This window comes from Rhyacophila brunnea, unplaced genomic scaffold (genome assembly GCF_057557595.1).
Source record: "Rhyacophila brunnea isolate RB1 unplaced genomic scaffold, BYU_Rbru_1.0 scaffold_38, whole genome shotgun sequence".
Classification (NCBI taxonomy): domain Eukaryota; kingdom Metazoa; phylum Arthropoda; class Insecta; order Trichoptera; family Rhyacophilidae; genus Rhyacophila; species Rhyacophila brunnea.
In genome coordinates, this window is record NW_028233048.1 from 1,721,548 (window position 1) to 1,734,050 (window position 12,503).

A 12,503-nucleotide genomic window follows, 5' to 3' on the forward strand; every position below is an offset into this window, starting at 1 on the left:
TATTATTGATACTGATCTAGCAAAATTTAAAAAAATAAATAGGATGTCACAGCTCTCCCTTATATTATCGATAAAATATAAAAATCACAGAAATTCTATAGATTGTGTACAAAATTTGTTCATGAACCATCGATGATATATTATAATTTACTTTTTTTTACAGGTGAGTGTAATGATCAACCAATTTTATAGAGATTTTCTAATCACACATTGTATTTTTTATTAAAATTTTACTCTATTTTTCTATACCCATGCTTTTTTTCGTCAGAAACCAATAAAAAGCATATATCAACCCTCTGTATAGCAAAAAAATCAAGAAAAGATCGATTCTATCTATATTCGATCCTTGCTTTGTAATTTTCCTTAATTTAATTCATACACATTTATAAAGTATGGATGACTCTTTCAATACGTTGTTAAACTTTTAATGCATTTGATAAGGCGGGATTTTTTTCAATAATAAAGCTGAAATAAATGGAATATAAGGCATCTTTTACATTTTATTTGCCGGTAAATAGTCTAATGAATTTATAAAAAATAAATTCATATAATTGTATTATAAAACCCTAATTCATTCCTATCTAAATAATTCTAGACACTCTAAAATTCAATGATATAAACTTGATGCAAAATTTATAATTTTTTTCGTGTAATTGTTTAAAATATAATTTTAGCGACTATTTACAAATGCATATGCTGAGTTTACTAAATTTCCCCCAAGTCACATGTTCTAAGGTAATAAAACTTAAGTTTTAATATTATAAATGAATTTTGCAAGCTTTTTCAAGAACTTATAATTAAATTTGTATCTTGAAAGGAACAATATAAATGCTGCATGTACACTTATAATTGCAAACAGATTATATTATTGTATTTTTGCCGGTACATTTTCTACTATTGGGAAATCTCGACAAATTATTGAACTTAATCTGTTCAAGATCTACTTACTTGATTCACTTATACATAAACGTGAAAACTAAAAAAAAAATTTAGCACTAAATTTTTATTTGAATCGTATATATCACGATATTATTATAATGTACCAATTTGAAGTAAAATTCTTTAATTTTCTAAAAAAATTGAAATATTAGGTCTCAATCGTCTTTTAACTCAAATATTAAATTTGTCAAGGTTTTGTCTGCCATTTAAAACTAATAAAAGAATATGAAATTTAGATTGCCTAAAAATCAGAAGATGCCATTTGGTGATTTATACTTTAGAGTTTAGCGATGTAATGTAAATTTACAGTTTAGAGTTAATCTACGCCGTAAATACATTGTTTTCACTTAATATAACACAAAAGTTCTAATAAACACTAAGAAAAACATCAAAAGTTATTTGGGCTGCTATTTTAGTCACGAGAAGATAGAATTATGAATTTAATTTTTAAAAATATCTAGCATTCATCAGTATTTGAAATTTTTTCGACTGAACTTTTTATAAAGTATTAGTCTGGGACTTGGAACCTTGATTTTTGTGTATAAGAAGAGATAAAGACCTAACACAAATGCGATAAAGATAATTGGAAATTTACAGCTAGTTATTGGGTAATCTTGAGTCTCATAAACTATATGAACATATGAATTCAGTACCCGGATTCGTATATGACAAAATTTTATTTTTTTTTCGTAAAAACAAAAATTAAAAAATTTTTAGTGCATTGGTTTTATTTTTTTTGTGAAAGTAATCTTAGATTAACTTTATTATTGCTCAATAAGAAAATATATTTATGGAAAAAATCAAAACCTGGTATCAACGAGTTATTTATATTGGTTTAAAACTGGAAATAATTTAAAATTTTCATATTGTATAATTAAAAATAAATTTCATTGCCAATTAGCAATATTATAAATGAAAAATCACATCTCTACATATTCTTTATCTTATAATATAAAAAGTATTTTTTTTGTGAAGGTAAAAAGAATCCTAAGGCGTGTAAATAAGATATAAAAACTAGATCAATATTGACTTTGGACTAAAAAAAGCCAAATTTTTTTTTATTTTTTTACTGAAATGTTCATATAATGTTTAATATTATTTTTATAAGAAATATTTCAATTTCTGTATTTATTTGTGTGTTTTTCAAACAATTTGCATAAATTCCATTGAATCAAAGCGTGTAAACTTTTTTCTATAAATCTAAAAAATAACAAACATTATCTTACACAGCGTATTTAGTTAAATTTATATGATATATACCTGCAAATTATAGTTTTAAAAGATTATATAAAAACAAAATAATTTGATGATTATCGCAAAAAATCGACTATTGGATATATTCTACTTATATTTTATTGCATTTATATTAAAAATATTATTTTTGTGGCTTTTCTTTTTTCAAGTTCACAATCAATAATTAAAGATAATTTTATTAGATCTATGAAATCACAAATTGTATACATAAAAAAATACTGAATTAGCAATGTGTATTTATTTTAGCGTCTGTTTTCAAGAATCCATTGAAAACCGTATTTATTGTTATACACTAGAAAGTAGGTATCTCAACAATATAATTAGTTACTTAGATAAATTTAATAGACCAACTTATAATCTAATGCTTAGGGTAGAAATTTTATAAAATTAATTTAAAATATAGCAATAATATATTGATATGAAAAATTTAATTAAACTAAATTTTCATTTCAATTCGCGATACTATTATCAGATGCACTTGATATATGTATTTGTTTACTTTTAAAGTGTATTACAAAGTTATTTTAAGTAGTTTAAACCGTTCTTAAGCAACTGCAAAATTTATTTTACGCGAAATATAAGTTCACGGCTATATAACAAAAAAGAAAAAAATAGTTGTTTATCATAGAAAATATATAAAATATACTGAGATAACATATTCCATTGCAAAAAACAGAATCAAAACATATTCCAATGATTTTCTGTGCTTAATAAAATCAATAAAGACTTTTTAAAAAAACTTAAATAGACCTTGATATAGCTAGAGTTTATTGCTTTAACAAATAGCATATTTTTTTTAAATTTATTTGCCCATGATGATAGGCGAAAAAAATACTAAGCTTGGTTTAAAATATAAAAAAAATGATTTAAGATCATATTCAATGGTTTTGATTCATACTGTATCTATTTTTTATTTAAAAAATCATAATAATTTTTTTTGGCCCAATGTGCATCTTACATCAATTTTATTTCGAATATAATATTTTTTTAACTTATATTTCCAATTAAAACGTATGCAATTCGATTTTTAATCTTCTTGCATTATTCGAATTATCAATTAAATAACTTATGAACTACATTTTTGTTATTAATATTAATGCATTTTTTTTAGAAGTGATGTTTGTTGTTATAAAATTGTTTTTTATAATGGTACTATGTTATTTTATACTGAAATCATTCCAATTTTTTTTATTCTTATAGATATTATTTATAAAGTGTAAAGTGTTTATATTTTATCTTGCCGAATTACTAAAATTTAGAAAAAAATAGATCTTATCTCCTTTTTTAGGTTAATAATTTTTTCGGCATTATGCCCCCCTTTATATTTATCTAAATAATTTACTTGAGTTTCAAAATACTTATCGAGGCCTTAAAAATCAAATTTTGCGAGCTAAAGTTTACTCTAAGTCTATTTTAATTTTTTACAACGGTTTAAACACACCAAAAGTATAAAATAATCGAAAGAAACGGATTTTTTACAATTAATCTGCATTAATTTATTTTTTAATTATGGGAGAGATTTTAAATTACCCAATTTCAATTTTGTTTTGGAATTATACTAGAATTTTATTCCAATTATTTCAATTTACTCAAAATGCTCTAATGAATTAAAATATATCTTTATCTTATACAAAATATTTAAAACCTATTTCAATTGACTCATTCAAGTAAATTTGTAGCTATTTGTGCATTAATTTAATATATTTTTAACTTTTTTATCTATTTCGTATTTGTACAACTTTAGATCTCTATTCATTTTTATCTTATATTAGAATATACTTGCCTTTATCAAACAACAATAGAGCTGAAACTTTTAGAAATGGTTTTATTATAGAAAAATCTTAAAAAGAAAGTACTTGATAAGGCAGTTTATATCAAAAAAAATTAATGCATATAATGATCTTTACACTCCATATAACCCATTTAAAATACATTAAGGGTAATTGAATAGTTTGCTATTGTATTTCTATAGCAATTTTTCGTTGAATTTTGAGCTTTAAAGATCAAGACTTAAACTATTGATCTATTTAGATAATTAAAAATATATTTAAGAACACATATGTTGTTTTATAAGAGTAATATTACCACTTTTTTATTCGTACCGTTACTAGTGATTTAAAAAATATCTAAAGTATTTTTTCATAGTTAATTGCCCTCAGATGGTTACGGGACGGCTTATAATAAAATAGGTTCCAGGCTTATGCGACGCACTTTTGAATAAATTTCTTATATTTTAAGCTACAAAACCGATATTATTCATTTTTTCTTAGTACATCAGTTATTGTTGTTTTATGAAAGAATTTAAAATTCCCCCGAATCATAAGATTTATTCTTAAACGTCAAATCACTTGTAATCTTTACTCGAATTTAAATATTTTGCTTAGTTTAGCATAAATTTTTTCGAAGGAAAATAAACCTTTTCCTTGTGTATTATATAAGGACTTACATATGTGTGTAATGAATTATTTTAAAGTAATCATAGATGAAAACAATTGTACTGATCAGTCTTAGGATGTGGGAAGAAATCGAAGAAGATGCAATATATAGCCAAAGTTATACTAAATCTGTAACCACAAGATATTAAAACGGATTGATTGAATAAAAAATACAAAGTTTCAATAAAAAAATCAGCCATAAATAAAATCTCTTCTCAAAAAATCGGTTATATTATAGCATTAACATTCGCACTATATTCAATAATAAATACTTCAACTCGAACTATATCTAAATATAAATTGTAGATATACTATTTTATTAGGTTCGTGCATTGGTATCTTTTACAAAAAAAAGCTAGTATATAACTTATTTTCAAATCAACCCAAGCCTATATTATATTGTTTGATATATAATCATAGTATTAAGACATAATGTTTCACAACCCATATTTTCAAACTTGAAAACATGATTTTTGAGATTTTAAAGATAATTATGTCGATTCATAGAATCATTAATTGTTTACAACGCTAATTCCAATATAATTTTGTGTTTTTAATTTATATTTTACTTGTTATTTCGACGCTATATATGTCCGATCTATAAAAAACTGTATATTTTATTTGTTCTGATTACACATAACATGAAAAAACATTTTTTATTGAGAGGTTTAAAACTACATAAAATTACAAATAAAATCTATCCGCACCGTATTTTGTGATATTAAAATACAAATAGCAAACAAATTTATACAATTTTAATAACTTGAGATATAGTGGTTATAAACTTTCAAAAAAATGGCAAAGAGTCTAAATGCAAGATGAAGTTTATATATCAAGCTTTATCATTAAACATACACTTTTTATTATATTTGAAAGAAAAGTGGTAGACTGAAATGATAAATTGGGTTAAGATGTCAAAAAATGTGTAGTTTTTTTTTAATATTCCCATATGTCTAACTACAATTTATATACCGAAAACGATGAATTTAAGAAACAGAACCAAAAAAAGCAAAATTATGACAAAAAAATTTTTTATATATGGAATTAATAAGGAATCTTTTTTATAGTTAAATCACTTTTGAATTAAACACCTCTATATATAACTTCTACAAAAATCGAAAATCTTTACAAATTTGTTATAAGAAAAAAAATAACTTCTACTTGTTATAAGATTAATTAGGTTTAGTATTCAGTATTTTGGGCTTAAATAAGACGCTATTAATATGTTTCTTGTTATAATAAACTGTTTTTTACTCTAGATATATAAGTCAAATTTTTTATAAAAAACATGATGGAAATTTCAATGTTGAAAACTAGTTTATAAATATCCACTGAATATATATAAAAAGATTTGTGACAAAATATATCTTTTTGACAAAAATGCATATCCTTCATCTTAAATTCAATCATATCAAACCAATTTACTTGTTATACTTTATGAAATTATTTATAATGTATATTTTTTCTTTATAAACAAGTCATCACAGTTCAAAGAATCATATGAACCCATATTAAAATTAAAACTTTTTGGAATGCTAACATATATATTTTATTTTAGCTGGTTTGTTTCTTATTGTATTCTATCAAGTTCTAGTGATAATTTTCTATAATAAAGTGATGTGTTGGGTGGCATATACTTTTTCAATGTTATTACTCGGGGTTATCTTCCTCGGGGTGATCTTCTTCCACATGATCAGATCCTCCTCTCCATCTGATGTACAAAATGAAAAGAACCACTAATGCTACAACTATACATATAAGCGTTAATATGATTGAAATTAATTTTCCTATAATCATATGTGTTTTTTCAATCTATGCTATATACAAATAGCCTCCTTTATCTAGATATGGATCTGAAACACATCAAACATATTATGAAGAGATGCGTCATATCATGATATTATATCATAAATGTAAACAAATGCGTGGTATTTCATTATTGAATAGGAATGATAGCAGATATGCCATTAAAACAACCAATATAATGAATTTAAAATATGGATCAAATAATATCATTATCTTTAAAATCCTAGATGTCTTATGCTAAAATAATGAAAATTAACATATGATATTTTTGACGCTTCATCATTGAAAAAATATAGAAATTTAATCTAAATCATTCTCAGTGCATACTGATGCATTTCGAATAAATATTTGTGCTCCTACTTGTATGAAAATAATAGGTGAATATCAAGTTTCAATACGAAGTTTATTTTCTTCTACGACTTAAATATACATATCTTATCTGAAATTATATATTTTGATTAATATCATAATCTCAAAGATTGAAGAAATAGATTTGGAGATTTGAAAAAACTAATCACATCAGTATAAAAAGAAACAAATATTAATTTGAAATATTATGACGGATAAACTTGCTAAAAGTCCTCCTTTTGGTTCTTAAAAAGTCGATCTATGCACTATAATAGAATGTCAGCACATTTTTTTGATTACCACTATTGCTTAGAAATTAAACCAAAAATTGCAATTTTATAAATAGTTTTTAATCTATAAATCCCTTCCACTATATTTTAAAATGTTTGCGACCATATTATCCCGCCTCTAAAGGGATGCAACTTTAGAACCTAGTAGTGCACAGCATACGAAAATTTTATATGCAAATCGATCACATAAAATTATTTCGACCATACAATATATTTTTAGTGTATTTACCTATCTACTTTTATGATAATAATTAATACATATTCATAAAAAAAATTAAGATAGATTGCATACATTTAAATTCAAAGGCATGTAAAAATTTGGGTTTTTTTAAGCATTAATCATTATTTTATGTGAAAATAAAATGCACAATGATAGGTATATTAATTACAGTTTTATCATAATTATAAAGAGGTTTTAGAGTTAATAAATAGGTATACTCTATTGATTTTCTTATTTACTATAATAAAAGCATTTATTGTTGTAAAATAAATAACTAAATATCATTTGATGATAGTATTTGCTTTATAAATTAACCAAAAAAAGAATTTTTCATTGTTATGTTATTTAATAAGATAATTAAATATGTAATTCATTTATTGATAATTTTATGTTATTTTATTGTGATAAAAATAAATATGATCAAATTGATATACTTGATTTCTATTTATAAGTGAATTTGATTTTTAGCTTTTTATAGTCGTTCAAGCAAAACTTTAGATTTCTCATAAAACAGATTTGCCTGAAAATTCTTTCAACCTTATAATGTTCACAATCTTTTTCTTAGATTATTTATTAGTTCTAGTGTCTTCCTCAATTCTATTGTTTGTGTGTATGCTTCAGCTTAGGTTACATTCCTAACTCCTTAATAAATGATTTATGGTATTTGTAACCGCACCATCACAAGTTATATATATAACGTAAAAAATTAGTATATATTTTTTTATTTATGGGTTAGGTTTCTTTTTATCTATTTATAGACATGGTCAGCCCATTAGAAATATTGCTCAACTCCTTGATGCATCTTTTGACAACATATCCTGATCTATCTATATCAACTGCTCTTCTTTTCTCAAATGAGATATGTTCAAGTGCCTTGTGGAGTGTGAGAACTTGCATGTATGCTTCTACTTCGTCCGGGATTTTTAACTCCTTAACATATCAAAATTAGTATAGTTAACAATTATAGATAATTTTAAATCCTAGTATGACAGAAATTACGTGACTCATGAATTGACTTTTTATAATACAGTTTAGATTCAAATTTTTTTTATTGAATTTTCAATTTTTTCCGTCTTTAATCAGTAATATCACCTCTAATATCATACTTACAAATTATTTTTATTTCAATGTATATTTAAATCTTTTAAAAGAAGGCAGCTAATTTCTTTAATAATGCTATTCTAAGATCCGTATTTTTCAGCGTATTTATCTATTATGATTTAACTAAAGTACCTAAAATAATCTCTTATAGTTATTAATTTTAAAATATGGTGAAAATATTTGATTTTTCATTCTCTGTATGCTTTAATGTATATTACAATAAACAGTTACCCTCTTCAACCAAAAATCCAAAAAAAAAAGATCTACCCTTACATCCATGTTTATAAAAATAATCTTTTAATTGCTATTTCAATATAGCCAGCGAGAAAATACATTAGAAACTCGCACTTGCGAAAATTTACAATGAGAAGAATTGATATTTCAATCGCATTTTTTAACTTCATGATTTTTTACGATCATATTAAAATTAATACCTTGGCTTTATTTCTGATTTACAATTGTGGCAAAAATACATAAAATTTAATATTATTAAATTCAATAAGGCAAGTTCTTAAATAGAGCAACTGGAAATTTTTAGATGATTCATGCGCGATTTCTTGTTTCCTATATTTACATCAAAACTTCTATTTTATCATGAATTAATCTCATTTTCACGTAACTCCGTTATCAAATTATATTTGACTTTTAATCAGCCGAAATTACTTATATCAATTATTTGAATTTGTTCGAATCCGTAAAATTGTAATTGTTGCGTAGATTTTTCTTAATAATTGTTTTACGCATTAATATCATATTAAATGCCAAAAATACATAGAAAATAATGTTTAATTTGGAAAAAGCCAACACGCCCAAATAAATATATTGTTTTGCAACTTTTTCTCAAACGCATGAGAAAATACATAAAGTTAATTTGTGGGTAATTTCAGATTGAAATTTATAAATGTTCTTATGTGCTAATTCCGCTGTTTAAGACAATTTTTTTATTTCATTTTTAGCAAGTATATTCAGTAACTTTGTAGATTATTTTACCATAGTACTTTATCAACAGAACTGAAACTATATAACAGGGATTGGAATGGTATATTGGCATGAAAATCATTTCAATATTAGAATTATAATCTAATTTCTCATTTGAAAAAACCGCCTTTTTAATTTGAATTTAAAACTCCATATCGAATTTAAATTACCATGGTTTTTTTTATAAAGTTATTTCGACTTTTTTGTGAAATTTAGATCTTAATTATGTTTGAAAATAAAGTTACGTAAATAGAAATCTACGTTCGGAGTTTAGTTTTGAAATTTAAATCTGTATGAGAAAAAACTTTGATTGTATTTTAAATTTTTATATTACCCAACAGCTCTCCTATTATTTTTGTAATATATATTTGTGCTATAAAATGTTCTAAAATAGCACATTTAGAACGATGTAAAAAATACAAATTTTATGATAAAACTAATAGTTTATAGCACCGTCTGCATATAACCATTCGAGGTAAATACTTTCACTACAATAAATTTGGAAAAGGCTTGCTTTTGATACAAAAATAAAATTTTAAATTATTACGAAGTAATGGGGTTTCTTGAGGAATTTCGCTTAAAAATATCGAAAAAATAAAATATTAAGCGCAAAAGCGTAATAAATACATTTGGCAATGTGTTACTGTTAATAAAACAATAAAGGGGAAATATAAATTCAATGGGATATATTAGCCATGAATTTGAATTTCAAGAGCTGAAATCAAATTAAAAAAATTTATTTTCAATAAAAGATAATTTTAAATAAATTTTTTTAAGAATTACAAAGCCCACTCTCATATTTGAAGTGAATCTAAAAAAAGCTATACCTGGATTAGAAATCGTCGCGAATTATATAAATTATATATAAAAAAAGTTATTTATAAAAATATATTGCAGCACATACTTTTTTGAGCATAAATATGAAAAATAAGTAGAATTCTTCTATATAATTATCTGTGATTTCGGGTAGTGTTGAAAAAACACAAAAATAAGAGAATATCGATTTTAAAAAAACTTAATTGTTTAGCGCTCGAATTCACTCTGAAAATATAGTCGTAGCCCAAAATTCACAAGAAATGTTATTTATCCTTTAGAAAAAATAACTCTCACGAACTATTTAGAAATAAAAAAGGATATTTAAACAAAAAATATGCACGTGATTTGCTCTATTCTCGAAATTTTTTGATTAAAAAAATTTATACTCGATAAAGATGGCTCTGAAAGCAATCACTTATCACTTCATTTGGAAAAAATTTGGTGTTATGAATAGTCAAGTATGATATAGGAAACCTTGGCTAATATATGTGCCTAAAGCATTCGCAATTAAAAAAAAGCAATTATATTAATAAACTGTATTTTTCTGTCTGAAGAACATATTATCCACCTCGAATAAAAATAAGATAAAACTTCTTCGATCCTGGACTAATCCTCAGAAATAATAAGAACAAAAAATTTTACATCTAATAATATAATAAATTAAAATCAAAGGAAGAAAATACATTCTACAATTATTTAATAATAGTTTATAAACTCATGTTTTGTCTATTAATATAGAAAATTCATCATTTGTCTTATTTGTGCAAAGCCCAATTTATAAAAATACCTAAAGGAATTTAAAAAAAGAGCCTCCCTTGTCATCAACTTTAATAGAAAATAACTAGATCATTTAGTTCACAACTAGGTTGAGGCACTTTATTTAGGGCTACGATTTATTAAAATTTTAAATTTTTTTTTGTGTAATAATTGGTGTACTATTTGATTATTTATAGTATCTATGCTTCATATCTTATCCATATTTACGCCGTAAATTTTCTCTCTTGATTAAAAATAATCAAATATATATTTATTCTGCAAACTGGTGAAGCCAATTTCACCGTAAAAATCTTGAGAACAACGACCATAAATATTTCTACTGACAACCAAAAAAAAATTCCCGCTAATATATAGAATTGAGTTATATAAAAATTGAATGATTAAATTTTCTTATCTCTCAAAACTCTATTTAATGAATGTGTAAAAAAATAAAGAGTTTAGTAAAAATGCGATTTATTGGATTTATTGAGAAATTTCTTATTCGATCTATAAAACAAAAAACCCATTATAGAGAATAAAAAGAATTTGTTTAATGAAAAAATAGTATAATGTATATCTTGCTGTTTTTCGATTGAAAAAAATTAAATACAATGGCGAGAAAGGAAGTTGCATAAGGTCGTATGAAAGTTCGTAGAAGAATATTGATGCATATATTGGTTATATTTTGCAGAATTAGTCATAAAGATCCAATTTATATCAAAAACGTTTCTCTATAAATTTGATTATTTTTACATAACACCTATCCATGCTTGAATTGATTTCAAAAAAGAAGAAATAATCGATTTCACCAATTCTAAAATAAGAGACAGTGAGTTATATATGCATTGAGATATTTATTAGAAAATAATTATATACGTGGATTCTGGTCATGGTCTAATACCATATAATTTTCTAGCAGGATATACGAAATCGTTTCGAGCAATTTTTTTGTAAAATCTTATTTTTCATATTAAAACTGTCTGGATATAATTCAACGTTCTAGTTTTACAGCTATTTAATATGATTATATTAATGGATTGATGATGTTTAAACTCTTTGAATATTTAAATGTGGGGAGTAAAGTACAAATAAAAGTTTATGATTCTATTCTTTACTCATTAAACTAGATGCATTATTAGATTTTAAATATTAGAAATTTTATAGTATAAAAAACAATACATTTTCTTTTCTAAGATACACATAAATTTTATAGGTAATGTATTCTTGTGCATTTTTTTGTTGTATTAGAATTATACAGATTTTTAGTGCAAGATACCTTTGTATCAATATTTAGCCTCTTTTATGCGTATTTAAACATTAATGCAAGTTTCGGTTCAAAATTTGCTTTTTTCTTATAGAATAATTAACCCAGATATTGTTTAGTATCCTTTTTTTTAAGAGTATTCATTTATTATTTTTTATCTATGGAATTTAACTTTTTACAATACAATTTATTTCTTAGAAATTGTTTTAAAACATAAAATCAACATTCTTGTAATTTGGCTTCGACTTATCACCTATGTAGTTCGCTTAAAAAGGCTCTTTTGTATACATTATATT